The 15,670-nt window shown below is 39.7% G+C and overlaps 1 long non-coding RNA gene across 12 annotated transcripts in view; it reads left to right on the top strand.

Moving 5' to 3' along the window:
* Positions 1-553: 553 nt before the first annotated feature.
* The window catches only part of LOC101747954, a 32,154-nt gene continuing 17,037 nt past the window's right edge, over positions 554-15,670 (top strand). For 8 of the 12 annotated variants that reach the window (XR_005860878.2, XR_005860876.2, XR_005860885.2 and 5 more), the window contains exons 1-3: positions 554-9,198; positions 9,311-9,582; positions 12,804-12,976. This is a non-coding gene — a long non-coding RNA (uncharacterized LOC101747954). Of the gene's footprint in view, positions 9,199-9,310; positions 9,583-12,803; positions 12,977-15,076; positions 15,127-15,670 lie in introns of all 12 variants that reach the window. The other 4 variants (XR_006939680.1, XR_005860879.2, XR_005860873.2 and 1 more) reach the window with 2 other exon arrangements.

Below are 15,670 nucleotides of genomic sequence, written 5' to 3'. Positions count from 1 at the left end.
CTTACTATACATTTTTTTCCCAGTAGTAATTTATAGGAATCTGTATTTTAGGCTTACTTGAAGTACAGACCCCACTTCCAAAGTAGTCAGTCAGCTTTGGCATTAACATAAATTTCTGCCTATTTATGTCCAGAACCACCATGGGGGATCTTCTGTGTGCTATGGAACTTAAACAAACCAAAAAGAGTTGAATGAAGTTTTGAGATCAAGACAGTTCTTGTCTTTTCTTCCTAAGTACAGCATACTGATAAAATCAGTAATGCTTCAATCCCTTGAATTTTTAAAGTAGAGAGAGACTAAATATAGACATGGAGGCCTCTCTCTCAACCTGCTGACCCTGAACCAAGTGACTGTAGGTTGCACTGACAAGAGTCCCTTTGTCCTTTTCATTAATGAGAACCACTGAGCCAGGTAAATCTTTAAACAAGATGAATGGGCATCATTTTTAAAAAGTAAAATAGTTCACTAGGCTTTGGGTGTGTTTCTCTTTAATTAGTTTGATGAGCACAAAGTCTGAGGCCTTGTCAAATACCCAGTATTAACTTTGGATACTGACCCAGAAGTGGAGCATTGCAGAGGTAAGAGCATGGGCAGGAGAAAATCAGTAAGATGTTTCCTGTAAAAGCCTTTTGCCAGACAAGAGGAATCATTACCACGATGATACTTCTAATTATAATGTCATTAGGGCACCACTGCAGGTTCCTATGGCGCATGAAGTTTTTCAGCATCTTGATCCAAAATGGGCAAAATGTAGGCATTAACCCTTTCACTGGAAGTAGACTTGAATATCTAGGCAAGCTGAAAGAACACAACTTATTTTGAAGTTAAGTCATAGTATTGCTGAGAGTTCTGGAAAATTTAGCAGTTGTAAAGAATACTGAAGAGTAATTCCCCTGATCCTTCTGCATTCATGCCAGATGTCACAGATGGACAATTGATGATATGTGTTTCTCAAGACACCAAAAAGGTAAAGATAATGTACTTTGTTGCTGATCTAATTTTTGTCTGACTGGAAAACAGGACGCGAAGTTTCTGGCACAAAGTTGTTGCCCAAACCTTTGAAGAATAGCCAAGAGCAGATAACAAACAGGCCTACAGACAATATTGCTCAAAGTCACATTCAACTCCTTAAGCAGCTGTTCAATCTGTGAAGTGAAAAATTCTTCTATTTTTGTGTAATTTTCAAACTGCTGATGATACTATAACATATTCTCTCGGCTTTTCTCTTTGTTTAGGCAGCCTGGATTTATACCTTCAAATCTTGGCTCTAGGATGGTTCCAAAAGCACAATCATGCATGCAGATACCACCAAACGTGTCAAAAATGTTATGCTATTAAATGCTATGATAAAACCTTCTACTTAGTGCTACAGTGCTTCTAGAATTTGTCTTACAGGTCCAAGTTGATCTTGCCTGTAACTGACCTGTAAAGGAACATTTCCTGGCTTTGCACAGTGCTGACACTGTGTTCGTGTTGCTCTGGACTGAGTCTAGCTCCTGGTTTGCTCTTCAGGAGTCAGACAGTTAAACCACAAGCCAACTCTGCCACTCTGGAACAAAATAACATCCTCTTCAGTGTTTCAGGATTTACAGAATGTTAAATGGGCACAGCGTTCCCCCAGAATCCCAACCCAGTAGGGTGTTCCCAGGCAGGGGCTACTCCAAGCTTAGGCGTGCATAGGAGATCCCAGATTAGAAGCCTACTGCCAGAGATACCTTGAGGAAGGGGATTTTGAGCACTGCGTTATGCCTTATGCAGACAGCGTGAATGATGGGATGTCCAGTTTTCCAATGGACAAAATTGCACAGGGCAGGTTGATCAGAGTAACAGATACCATGACAACCAAATATGTTCAAAGCAAAAGGACAAAAGACAAGAGAGGAATTTTAAAGGGGGAGGAGGCAGCAATAACATTATTAATATATCCCTGTGTTCTGAAGGAGTGGCTTTTTTTGTGAAACTCAGCAAGTTGTGACCCTGAGCAGTGCCACTGCCGTAGCGCAATCTGCGTGGTACAAAGTTGGGATGTGGCATGAAGATTTTGTGAATTCCAGAAGCTCCTCTTTGATGACTAAGTAGTTATTAGCTCTTTGAGACTGAGTACCATTTGGGTAATTGGCAAGTGGACTGTGACCTGAAGGACTGATAAACTGGAGGGAAATCATTCAAAATTCTTTTCAGTTTTCCTCCATACTGCTTTTGTTTCATGTTCAGACAACTCAATCTAAAACATGAAACGTTATTTTCAGAAGAGCAATCATAATTGGCATAATTTGAAGAAAAAAAAAACTAGTAGCACTTGCTAATATGGGCAGAATTCAATTAATAAAACACCACATACTGTGGCTGGTTTGTTTCTAAAATACACTTATGTAATTTAAAAGACAAATGTGTTGTCTGTGGTGGTCATTATTTTAAAGACAGCAGGGTTTATCCCTTACATCCCATTTTTTAATCTGTGGTTTTATTGACACTTTGAAAGCTAACAGCCTAGCAGGTTGTTCCTAGGTAGGAATTCTACCCAAAAGAACAGTTTGTAGAACTGTACTCATTTAACTGACATTACAAAGTTGTCCTGCACATGCAAAAAAAGAACTTTTCACATGATGTGAGAAAGACTCTACACCTGTGATAACGAAGAACACTTCCCATTAGCAATGTAAGTATGTAGATTTGTCGTTACTTATTCAGAAATCAGCCTGCAGGCCCAAGATGACCTGCTCTTCACCTCACCAATCCCGCTCCTGCTGCATCTCACATGAGGTAGGTGCACTTCTATTTCAACCCTAAAAGTGGGACTGTTCATCTTTCTGAATCAGCTACATGGGCTGAGTCCTTCTCTTCCACTGCACCAAATCCTTGCAGGGACGTGTTTTCAGGTGAGCTTTATTATTCAGTGTGCACCTTTATAAGGTTCTGGAAGGCAAAGCTCTCAGGCCACCTTACTCGTTTTTGCATAGTACCAAAGAGTGTTTTTTGAAAGCCTTTTAGGATCAGCTTTTTTCTTGGAGTGGTGTCAATCATCAAGAATTTTTAAATATTTTACCTAACCAACTACTACTTATTCCTTTTGAAAGAAAAGCAAATGATTACATGCAGCCCTGGCCATTTTGCACTCACATATCCCTACCTTATCTCTGCTCCATAAAGCACCCAGAAGATGTGTGTGGGCTCCGGTCTGCTCCTCACTTTCACTGCCCACTGAGGGACTTCAAGCATGAAAGAGCTGTCCTGGTGCACACCCACCTCCGGACATGGAGAGGAAATCCCAAGTGAGTACTTTAGGATAAGTACCCTGAGATGGTCTTTGGTTGGCTTTGGTTTTCATACATTTGTGACATGAAATCACCTAAAAACGTAACTTTGCAGTTTAGATAGATCTTTGATGGAAAAAATGTTTCAGTTAACCTCATGTATAATAATGGGTAATTACCTCAGTTCATATCTCCTGGAAATCCCTTTTTAATACTTTTTTTATTATTATTATTGTTTTGGGCTACAAAGCAATTTGCATGATGTTTTTTCTCCTTCCCTAGCTATCTCTCCCTCTCACCACTGCTCACCTTTATAAACTGATTTCTGCCTTCTTCCTGGGCTACAAAATGACAGCGCTTACTATCTGTCCAGTCGTCTGTTCCTGTTTAGCCAGTAAGTGGAACATTTCCTATGACTTTCTTCAGATAATGATCCTCTTTTTCCACATCTAGGGGGCCTCTATTGTATATAATCTCTGCAAGATAAGAGCTTAATAAATAACTCTTTTTTATAGTATTTTTTTTTTAATTCTGTACGTCTAGAACACCTGCTCTGCTGCTGCTTGTAGATTTTTAGGTAATTTGACTTTAATTTTTATATAAAGAAGAGATATGAAACTTCCTCCTGACATAATTAGAAAACTAAAATGTAAGTTTGCTCGCTGAAAACTATATCTTGGAGTTCTTTTGCAATACAAGTTAATTAACTGGATTTAGATATTTGCAAGACGATATATTTAATGGGATTACTGCTCATATAATGTTCTCAGTGACTGATTTGGAATCTAAGCTCAGGGAACAGAATACCGAATTTCCAGCTCTTTGAGAGTTAATGTTGTGTTAAGGAAAAGTACAATTTGAACCTCATTGTTCATGAATAGCGAAGTTATTCCGGTGAAATGGAGCCGGTGCCTACAAGGGCTACACGAGGCAGATGCATGAGCGGGAGCGCAGACAGCGTCATTCCTGCGAGTGCTCGGCTACAGATATCCCCGCACCTGAACTCCTGGCAAGTTCAAGGCAATTGCGTATCTCATCACAACATAATGGCCCTTTATTCAGCCCCCGTCTCCCAAGTGGGATCAATTAGATGCTTTGGTCTGCAGGCTTGAGAATAAACATTTGTGTTTTCGTTTATATTTAGAGTGAAAATGAAGACGCGTGGCCACAGCCGTTCTGCCCGCATCCGTCGTGTTTTGAAACAAAGGTTTAATCAGCTCTTTCAAAATATTGATTGCCTTTTTAATAGGAAAAGGTAGAAAGTTAAATGACAGCAAGCTCTGGGGAAAAATGCAATAGCCCTGCACAGAACATTTCAGTGCGCCAATAAATCTCGCATTAGCGTCTATCTTCTCATTAAGGCAAATATATTTCTATGTGTCAATTTGGTTCACTACAATGTTAGAGTTTCACTCCTAACACAGGATTTCTCTAATGAATATGGTAATTTAAATCTTATGATCAGAGTACTACTTTTATAGAAATTTGAACATTTTTTGTTTAAATGCTATTAACCGTTTCAATATTAGCTCAGTCAAATAGCTATTAGATGGGGAAATTTATATTCTCACTATAAGGAATGGATGTGTAATTCTACAGTGCTTCTACATTCTAACACTTTTTTAAAGTACTTGACAAGTAGAATGGTGATTCGTGTTTAACGTGTTCGATTTTAAAATTTAACCAGCATTCCAAAGCTCTGGTGAGTTCAAATGCCTTAACATTTTTATTTATGATTGTAATTTTATTTTTAAGCATTGATAAAGTGAAGTCTTAAAAATCTAACTGGATAAGAACATTTAGATGACAGTGGTTCACCAGGACACAAGTGGGAAAGGGAAAGAAAATCCCATGGAGAGAAGGAAACTCTTATATACCTGCATGCATCTTCCTAAGATATGACACAAAATACTACTGAAGTGATACTTGCCTTGTTTTGATCTTGATTTGGGGGGGAGGTTGTTTGGTTTTGAATGACCTGTCAAACTGAGAGTTGTGCCAAGGCAACCTTGGCATCTGATGTTTTACATGGCTGCTACGTTACAAGTATTCCATTCCAAGTATTTTAGTCCTTGAATAAATTGCTCTTATTAAGCTAATTTTGGATCCATTCTGTTTATGAATGCATAAAAATATTCCTGACTGTTTTCCAGGCTTTTCAAGACAACTATGAGATGTACCCTATGATGTGAGCAATCACTAAACAGACTACAACAGATTAATAGTTCACAGAAACCTCTTAAAACATCCTAAGCTCATAAATTTGTAAAGAGTTTGTGATCTTGAGTTATTATATTCTATGATTTTCCATCAAAGGAATTTGAATCGTGCCTTTATATTCCTGTCCTGTAGCAAAATATGCTTGTTTCCAGCCAGGGCTTTCACTGATGTAAACCCAGATACTGGTGTTCCTGGATTGAACAGCAATGCAACCCTACGAGGGGGAATTCCATAGCTGAGAGAGAGCTTTTTTTTCTCAGTATGTGTCATGGAAAAGAAAAACACGATCATTTAACAACTTTCTTCCAAGCATGAGCGCGTCTTTGAGCTTACAAAGTCAGGTTTTTGTGATGAAGAGCTTTCATTCATAGGTATTTCTTTAAAAAAAAAAAAATACAACCAATTGTGGAACTAGCAAGATGATGGTTATGAGTGCACAGCAATATCCCATGTCCAGGAACTGCATCTGCAGCATCAGAGTGCAGGATGAAGAGCATTTCAGGAAGGTAGGATTCAATGAACCCACGGCAGTTTGTCAGGAACTCTACAACAAGTAGTCCCAGTGCTTTTCTTTCATATTGAATACATGGAATTAGTGCTCTTAGTGCACACAGAGAGCAGGAAGATAACAAACTACTGCTTGGACAAAGCAGATTTGACCTACATATAGGAGTGGACGCAGCCAAGGGTGGAGCTTCTGATTGAATGGTGTTAGCATCAGTTGTGGTTGGGAATTTTGCAAACAGTTACAACAGCAGTGAAGAACTTATTACAAATAAGTCCCGTAAGTCTGGATATTCTGCTGTTCACGAGGAATATAAAATGAGTGCAGACTGGTGGAACTTAGATGAAACCATGCCTAAGACATAAGAACACACCGTCTGTCAGAACGGAAGTACTTTACAAGTCAAGCGTTGCCAGCCAGAACATCTGAAAATGTTTTGACAGTATCAGAATGTATCTTTTGGAATGAACTGATAATGCTGTTTTGTCTTCCAATCCAACTTTTTTTTTCTCTCAGCTTTCTGTTTTACTGAAAGAATAAGTGGAACTGAAGCTAAGGGTGGCAGAACATGTGTGTAAATTAGATTAATTTTTCTCCTAGTTGCAGAAAGCAGAATAGTTTCTAGTTTATCTTGACAGATGCATTTCACAACTATCTTCTATCTTATGCCTTCAATCCAGAGAGAGGTGAGAAAAATACAGTGCTGTCCTATTGAAAAGGCAATATCTAAAACTACTCAGCAGTTTGTTGCTGCATTAGTCCAAGAATAATTTAATTCTGTACTAACAGCAATTTAGAAAGCACGAAAATGAAGCTAGAACATTTCTAAACTAATTGTTTGCTACACACGTTGATTAACAGTGCTCTGCAGGAATTAATTGATCCAAGGGCAGGATCTGGCACTACGGCAGCAACGCTCTTCTTGCAGTGCTCATATGAGGTGACTGCACTCACAGCTCCTCAGACTGTGCTACGAATTGTTTTTCAAACACATCATCTGTCCTTGCAGAGAGCCGCTGGAGATCCTCAGACCAGGCCTGAGCACAGCTAGGTATTGGCTGTTTCAATTACAGCTCAAATACATCACGCAGATGGAGGAGTGCACTGGGCATGCATTTGGCATCCCAGGGCAGATGGCTTTTCCCAAAATGAGAGCCTGTGGAAAGCTGTTTTCATCTTCCCAAGCTTCTGGCCTGATGGACTTCAGCACAAATGCGTTTCCAAATAATGAATCTGCAGTTCACTTTCTGGCCGAGGTGAACGAGCACACGTTAACTCATTCAGAAAGGAGATGAAAAGCTCACATTCAGGATGCATTAATCTGAAAACAAGTGTACTTTTGTGTCTGGGGAGTATTATTTTCATTGCCATCAATTTAGAACATAGATAGACTGTGATTCTAGCTTCACTATCAGGTTGCCCCACAGGCTGAGACCCCTCACCAGGCCATTCTATTTAATTTAGACTAATCTAAAGCTGAGTGAAACTTTGTACCCTCTCTGATTTCTCCCTATAATCAGGAACACTCTGATTTCCCCTTCCCCCATGACCCAGTCTGAGTGGCTGGGAGATGGGGGAGAGGTACTCAGGAAAGCGACCTCCAGGTAAAGGCAGCAGCTATTTGTGCCAGCCTGTCTGCTTGCCTAATAACAGGTGGCAAACATGTCCAACCATATCATCCCTAGCTCTTGTTCTGTTTGAATTTCTCTTTACTTTACACACAATTCTTGGGAAGGCGTAATCCTTTACACTTTTGCATGTGAGTTTTTCAAGGCATTGCACATGTCAGCGGAGATAAATCTCCCATGGAAGAGGCTGAAATCCTAATGCTGTTCTTCCACCATTATGCTCCTAGGTTTGGGTGGAATTTGATGGGGCAGAGGTTGTGCCCTATAGTTTTAATGTTGGGGTGTTTTTGGTCAGTGTTGTTTTGTCTGTGTTTAGAGGCATCAATATGCACAAGAGAATCTGTTTTGGACAGTATCCAAGGTCAAAAAGAATTCAGCAGCTTTGGCAAAATGTTCCCTTCTGTCTGTGGTTTACAGATTCATCCATATGTGAGATCTTAAAGAAGTATCTTTCACTCTCTGTTGCTATCATCTCTGATAATTAGACTTGGCTTTGCTGCTTTCTCTCTCTCCCCGTCTTTCTTTTGTTTTAAACACCACATGACTGCTTTCAGTGGATAAGGCAAGTGGAGAAGAAAAGGATCCAGTAGTGGCCCTCAACTGGCAGGCACTCAGCAAGCAAATCAGCAGGTTCCCCTGCTAAAGAACCATGCTGACATCTAGTTAATGTTCTTATTTGCTAAAGTAATGAGACTCAACCTGCCTGTGACTCTCAATCTTTTACAAACCAAAATTTGTAGTCTTTGCTCATAGGCAAGAAAAAAAAATGATCTGCAGTAGCCCCAAGTTTAAATCAGCAAATTTGTTTCGTAAACAGCAGAAGTACCCGGGGTGCAGTTCTCCGGGGGGAGCTCAGGTGCGATGGGCTCTTCCAGTCCTCTCCTCTTCTGGCAGTTGTTAAGTTTGTCGCATACCTAAATATGCCAAGTGTAACCCACAGCAGGAGGGGGTTGTCAGAGGACAAATATAATTTTTATTCTCCTCTCTGATGTAACTGTGGGTCAGTCATCTCGTGGTCCTCACAGATGATTGGTTCACTGGTATTATTTATCTCATTTTGGTCCAACAACAGAGACCATAGACACTCATAACTTCCCCTTGAAGCAACCATTCTACTAATTAAAATGAAAAGCGCCTGATTCTGTTTCTCCTAAAAATATAATTCTTTTTCTGATTAGAGATGCAATTTAAAAAAAAAAAAAAAAAAGGCAAAAATGGGTATCTTATTTTTGTCTGTTGGCTCACAAAACCTGCATGAACACGAGTTTTATGTGTGTGAAACTGCCAAATTGGAGCCAGGGTAGAAACTCTCAAGGGTCTGAATGTTGAGCAAAAGAGATAGATGAAACAGCTGAGTTACTGAACTGAGAAACATATGTGCTGTACTTACACATTTACCAGCGCTCTAAAGATTTTCTGATATGTGGCTGCTCTCTTGAAAATTATTTACATGGCATTCTGGAGTTGTTCCCACAGATATGATTCCATTTTGATCTGCCAATTACATTATGTGCTGTTGCAAAGAAGTTTGTAAATGAGTCTTTGTTCCTTAGATGGAAAGCGTTTTGAAGGAGTTCTACCAGCCTGATGGGTAAGTAGCAAACTGCTCAAATAACTGTTATTATGTATGTGACCAAAGAGCAGAGCAGCCTTTCTAAAGTAAAGTATTTCTATTATCCTCGATATTTTTTCTTCATGAACAGTAAATCATGAACGTCAAAAATGAGGCTGTCTAAAAATACATTAGAGGTTGATGTAAACATTGCTGGTATCAGAGGAGATGGTTCCCATCAACTTTTGGGAATGCTGAATCTGATGTCCCTTTACATACACCAAGTTGCTCAGGACAGACCTCCTCCTTCATGATGCCCATGGAAATCACTGCAGATTTGACAGCTCTGGCTCCTGGTAACTCCTGTGGGCTCCTCGAGTCCATAGCAAGGACAGCTGCCCAAAGCCAAGGTTCACCCTCATGGTAAGTGCTCTAAAGAGAAACAAATGGGTCTTCTGCTTCTCTGTGCCTCCATGCTATTTCACTGCTTTCTCTTCTTCCACTGCCTGTTCTCTAGGGGTCAAGAAGACACTCAAACCTCCTCTAATCCTGGCCTATCTCATTCCAAACAGACAGTTACGTGTTGTTTTTGTGTTCTTCCTATCTGTTCCTCCTACTATTCTTTCAGGTAGTTCTACTTGTTCCTATCATGTTTTTTTTCCCATAACTATTCTCTTTCAGCTCATGATATCTCTTTTTGTTGTCGGAGTCGTGCATTCTGCCCCTTCTCACAGTAATCTCGTGACCCTCAGGTAATATACAGTACTAAAATAGATGAAGTCCTTTCTCTTTTCTCAGCCAGCACCTAGTTTCCAGCCCTCCTAACATTGTATGCCTGAGGTCAAGTTAAGATGAGTTCCACAGAAAAGATATTACTTTCTCATTGGTAATTTAAGATTGAGACTGAGAACCAAGAGTACAACGCTTTAAGAATAGCTCTCCGTGTAACAAATGCAGTTTCACTGCCAGGAGCACAGAGTATTTTGTCAGAGGCTCAAAAGTATACTGAAAAGGGTGAAAATGATGCTTCTGCATGTTTAAATACAAACATTTGACTGGATTTTTTCATTTGGTTGGTTTTGTCATCTCCTCCCCCCCTCTTTTTTTTTCATGGGTACAAATAAATGAAAACTGAGTTGTTGGTCAAATGATTTGACACTACTTCTTGATTTTAGTGCTGCTGAAAAATGCAGGAAAAAAAACCAAAGGGAAAGGTCTGAAGCTCACAATTTTGTGTCTACTAACTTCAGAGTTAATTTTGGAGATGGAATTTTCATCACGTAAGAATTCTGAAATTCAAAACTCAGTCACAACTTTGAGATGTTGGTATCTGGTGAAAGCAATCTCTGCTCAGGTCCCTCTGGCAGAAGTGCTGCTGCTGTCACTGCTAACTTCTCTTCGTATGCATAGAGCCTGCTTATCAGGCTCTTCCATCTAGGTCAACTGGCATGCAGAGTGTAAGAGCAAGAGCAGTCTGGGATTTACAAATCAGTTACATCTAATTTACTTACATGCAGATATCTTTTTTTATTTCTCTCATGAGGGATAACCCATGGAGGAAAATGCTTTTCTTCATCATGATATACTGCAATTTCAAAGCTTGACAGTCTACTTGGCTTCCCACCACTCTGCTACCAAATGTGTGGTTGTATCTGTTTTCAGCCAGAATTTGTGTCCAGAGTCATTTTCTTTCACCATGACATAAAAGTTGTCTTGTTTCCAAATAAAAAGGGCTTGGTATTTGTAACACTAAGGAATCTTGTCCCCGTGCCTTTCTATCTTCATTAGCGTTTCCAATCATCCAAAAGTTCAAATCCATCCAAAGGTAAATTGGATATAACAATCCAAAACAGTTTTAAATGATTTTCTACCTGAATACAAGCCCGTGGGTTTGGGTTTTTTTTTTAAGTCAAAAAATATGTTTTACTATTTTAGATAGAATATCTGCTTTTGTAAAGGCATAGGGCAGGGAGATGCAGTTATGCCAGAAGACATCTTTCTTAGCTGTCTTAACCACCCACCCATTGCTGCGGTGCTAACCAATGTTGTCGTAACTGCTCCAAGGGGAAGATGTAACGTTGTGCCATCACCAGTGCTGTGTTAGTGAAGACCAAACACACGTACTGGGTTTCTGAGGAAGGTCTAAGGAAAGAAAGCAGTTGATAGAAATGGTGTTTAGTCCTGAACTCAGCTTTGCATTGTGGTAGAATGAAAACTAAAGCTCACCTAAATGCAGAAGGAAATGCAGCCAACCACAGCTGAAGGATTAATAAAAAGTGTTAAAAATATTATATGAAAGTTTTAATTACACAGAAAAATTACAAAAAGCCCAGTAATTACAGTATATTGATTCCAATTTTTTTTTCTTGAAATGCTAAAACTATTTCAACACACACAGAATCAATAAACATAATTAAAATATGAGCTCATCAAAACAGTAATTAAATGTACTTAACAGCTTTTGTGGCTTTTCTCCATATGGTTACTGTGGGAGTGTGAATCTGGCTTGCTAGATAAATGTAACAAAATAAAGTGAAAGCCTGGGAAAAGATTACTGTGGTATCATAAGCAAATACAATAAAGTCTAGCTCTATAATAAGTTCCAATAAATCAAAAAGTTGACAAAGGAAGCAGTGTTTACAATTATTAGAGAGAAATTCTGGATGTTTTATATTTTTATAGGATTAGCACTATCATGGTCATAACATAGAAGCCAATTGAAATCTTTGCTCCATCACTAAAACTGCTCTACCAGAACGCTTTCTGTTCCACGAATGATGTTTTTGGCATGCTGGTGTTAGTGACAAACCACTTGACAGCTGTCAGTCAGGGGGCAATTGACATCAGGGACGTGGTACAGCTGCTCTGAGCTGCCCTTTGGAGCAGCACAGCTCCTCAATGAACAGATAAGAAGCACGGCTGCCAAGCAGAAGGTAAATTAGATGCTCGGAGCACAGCACGCAGATAGATCTTCTTCAGCCCTCTCCCTGCCTCCTCCTTGGCTACATGAGCAGTGTCATGAAGAACACAGAAAAATCTGTGAGTAGTACATAAATAGGACATGCACAGCCTTTTCTGGAGTTCTCACCACATCTCTGCCATGTCTTCTGAGGTCCTTCAGAAACATGGCACGTAAATGCTCTTTTTGCATTGCTCCACTAATGTCTTATGCTTTTTCTTGGAAATAGAGGTATGCTTCCTGGTTGCTTATGACTGCCATCACACCTCACACCTTAATATTCTAAAGAACAGAACATTCAGTATAAAAGCTTTGTTTAAATCCACCACAAAATCCCCAAAGCCAGCTAACCTCAGAGAACGAAATAAGACAAAACATTACAATTTCCACTACATTTTTTGGAAAACAATCATGAGAGCTTTTCTCACCCAGGTCAGGCTTCACACTACAGTGTATGTACTTTGCCATCACCTTGTAGGCTGAGAAAATAAATACTTTAGGATTGGACTGGGTGATCCTGTGGCTCTTTTCCAGCCTTGGTGATCCTGTGATTGTGAAGCAGGGCAAGAAGGCAAAATTCTCCTGCAAGGCTGCATATGTACCATCATTGTCCTCTGCTCTATAGCACATCCAACCTGATCACTTTGCTGATTATTTGATGCTTTACTTTCTTCTTTCTATGTAGGGAGGTGGGTACAGAAAAAAAGTCTGCTGTTCAGCTGGACCAGGAAGAGAAGTGGAGAAGTTTTCAGTGGCATTTTCAGAGGTGTTTCACAGCCAGGAGTGTTACAGGAGTGGAAGACCTTGTGCTTTTGATAAGTCTGTGCCACAGTGGGATTCTGGCATCCCTTAGATGAGGTAAGTGCTCTTTGACCATAACTCCTTCAGGGAAGCAGCATTTGTTAGCTCAGTAGTTGTGTTAAAGAGGGAATCCTACTCAGGTGGCAGATAGCTGTCTTTCCTTCCTTGAGTAAGGCACAGAAACACTAAGGTTGGAAAAGACCACTAAGATTACCATGTCCAACCCCAGCCCACCCCCACCATGCCCACTGCCCACCTCCCTCAGTGCCACATCTCTGCAGTTCTGGAACACTTCCAGGGATGGTGACTACCCCACTTCTCTGGGCAGCCCATGCCAATGCATTGCCACTCTTTCTAAGAAGAAATTTTTTCCTGTTATCCAACCTGAGAACAAAAGCCAGTGACACAGCAGAGCTGCATCCCCACCCCATTTATAATATCAGTGCATTTCAGGATGGCAGGAATGTGTTATTGCTTTTACATTCTCTGCTTTCGGTTCTTCCTCACTTATAGATTTTCTTTCCATCTATGATTTGTTTGGGTTTTTTTAGAGCTGTTAAAAATCCTCCCCCATTTTTCTTGAAATCAATTGATTTTTTTTTTCCTTGTTGTTGAAATTGTGTAATCATTCTATAAATAGGACCTGGTCCATAACACCTAAAACTACTGTTCCACAGACCTTTTTATACCTTAATGTAGGACTCAAATTGTGGCAATGGTTTTATGTTATTCCCCAATGACAGAATTACATTGTTTTACATTCCTTTATTTTATCACAAGAGCCAATGTAAAAGATCCCTCCCCTCTCTCCTCCCAAAGGCAGAGAGTTGCTGTAAAGATGCAGATAGAGGTATGCAGCTCATTCACCCCAGAGTTGTTCAAACAAAACCAAAATCCTTCAAAATCCTATGAACTTTACCAGAATGAAGCACTAAGTCTATCGGCTTCTGTTTGAAAACTTGTCAGTACATTTCTGTCCTTAGTCACCTGTTTGACAATTTGTGCTAGCACTTTTACACCTGAAGGGCTGGGAGTGATAATCTGTTACTGGGCCGTAATGTTAATTGTTTCCTCCTTCTAACTGAGTACAGCACCCTATTGCCACTCCATGATGGTGCTATGAGTATATTTGACCCTGCATCCAGTTTCCACATCTTGTATTATGTTGCCAAGTAGGAGACAAACTGTCTAGTAATTAAGGCTGCTTTTAAAGTTGAAGATGGCCTTTTGAAAGGCCAAGATTGAAATGAAAGATTGAAGACAAAAATATCTTTAATGAAAATAATCAGAAGGGGAAAAAAAAAAAAAAAAAAAGTAAAAGGTTTATTTTAGACTTGGCCTGAATATTGAATTACTATGGGCTTAAAACATTCAGCAGGCATTAATAGCTAGGAAACAAATATCTGGCAAATTAGGCTCTGCGATCCATAGCAGGGAGCTTGATCATCCTCAGAAATAAGTTTTGTAGGCATTTTGTTTTTTCTTCTCCTTATTCAGCCAGCTAGATATAAGACCAATCCATCTTGCAAATATACATTGGCAAAGGAAAATCTGCTTAGCAGTCTGTACAAATAGTTTCCTTTTTAGCAAGTTTCTATCGGAATTAACAAGCCAACTTATCAAGCAGATTTAAAAACAAGAAACAAAACAAATAAACTGCACTGCAGTATATTACTGCACTATGAGAGGGACACTATGATAGGGCCAACCTACCACTTTCTCATAACTCTTTTTAACTCTGCAAAGCCCCCAACAGCATGAGCTGTAGATGATACCCCATTCCATAAGATGATAAGTTCTAAGCAGAAAGTTTTCCATGAGTCCCCAGGGGGAGAACCGTAAGATTTTAGATGCTTGCATGGCCTTTCTCATCATTGCTACAATGTACATTGGTAGCAGGGTTTTTCTGCTTACAGTACACTACGCTGAATTAGATGAGGCTTCAGACGTCTTAGTTCAGGTATCTCATGGTCTCATTTTCCTCTGATAAGTCTGTGCAGAGATTAATAGAGTCTTTTATATTAGATGTAAATGGTGGAAACAGTAGCTAATTCGGTGACAGGGAAGACGAGGGTGTAGAAAAGCGGGTGATGCTTCTGTGGGGGAAGGACAGTTGTTACAGCACACTTTTTAGGATTATTTCCCTTTCTCTGATAGTCTGAAGAAAACTGGGCTGGGCATTTCCAGAACCCATTCCTTATAATGGAGTAAGTATTCTTGTGTTTTTGAAACATTATTTTTTATTATTTATTTATTCACCTCCAAAAAGCCGTAACCTGACTCTCGAAACCTGGCATACATGTAAGAGAAAAAATGAGGAACGTCTGCCTAGACTTGGAAGAGAAAATGTAGCAATAAGGTTTTGATAGAAAAAACGTAGTGAGCATGCGTAGTATGTTCCTGCCTTATGAATTTGGGCATGCACACGTAGCTAAGCACAGGCCCCAGTTCTGAACATCTTGCAGCACTGCCAGCTCCCACCAATGTCTGTACAAGCATTGCTCCTCCATGCATGACTGGTCCCATTGGCTTCAAAGACACTACTCATGGGAGTAAAGTTACTCAAGCATTTAAGTGCTTGCTGGACTCGGGCCAAAAGCTTAATCTCTTCCATTTAATACCCTTTTCCTAAACTGATAACAGTCTTCAAGTTTTCAGTATCATGTGCAGCAGTTTAAATAGTGTAGAACCAAGGCTGAAAAAGTAAAATAACAGTATTGTAATTTAAGGAGTATCATGAGATAAACAGCA

This window comes from Gallus gallus, chromosome 6 (assembly GCF_016699485.2).
Source record: "Gallus gallus isolate bGalGal1 chromosome 6, bGalGal1.mat.broiler.GRCg7b, whole genome shotgun sequence".
NCBI lineage: Eukaryota > Metazoa > Chordata > Aves > Galliformes > Phasianidae > Gallus > Gallus gallus.
Note: the sequence above shows the minus strand (reverse complement) of the source record. Positions and strands in the feature narration are given on the sequence as shown.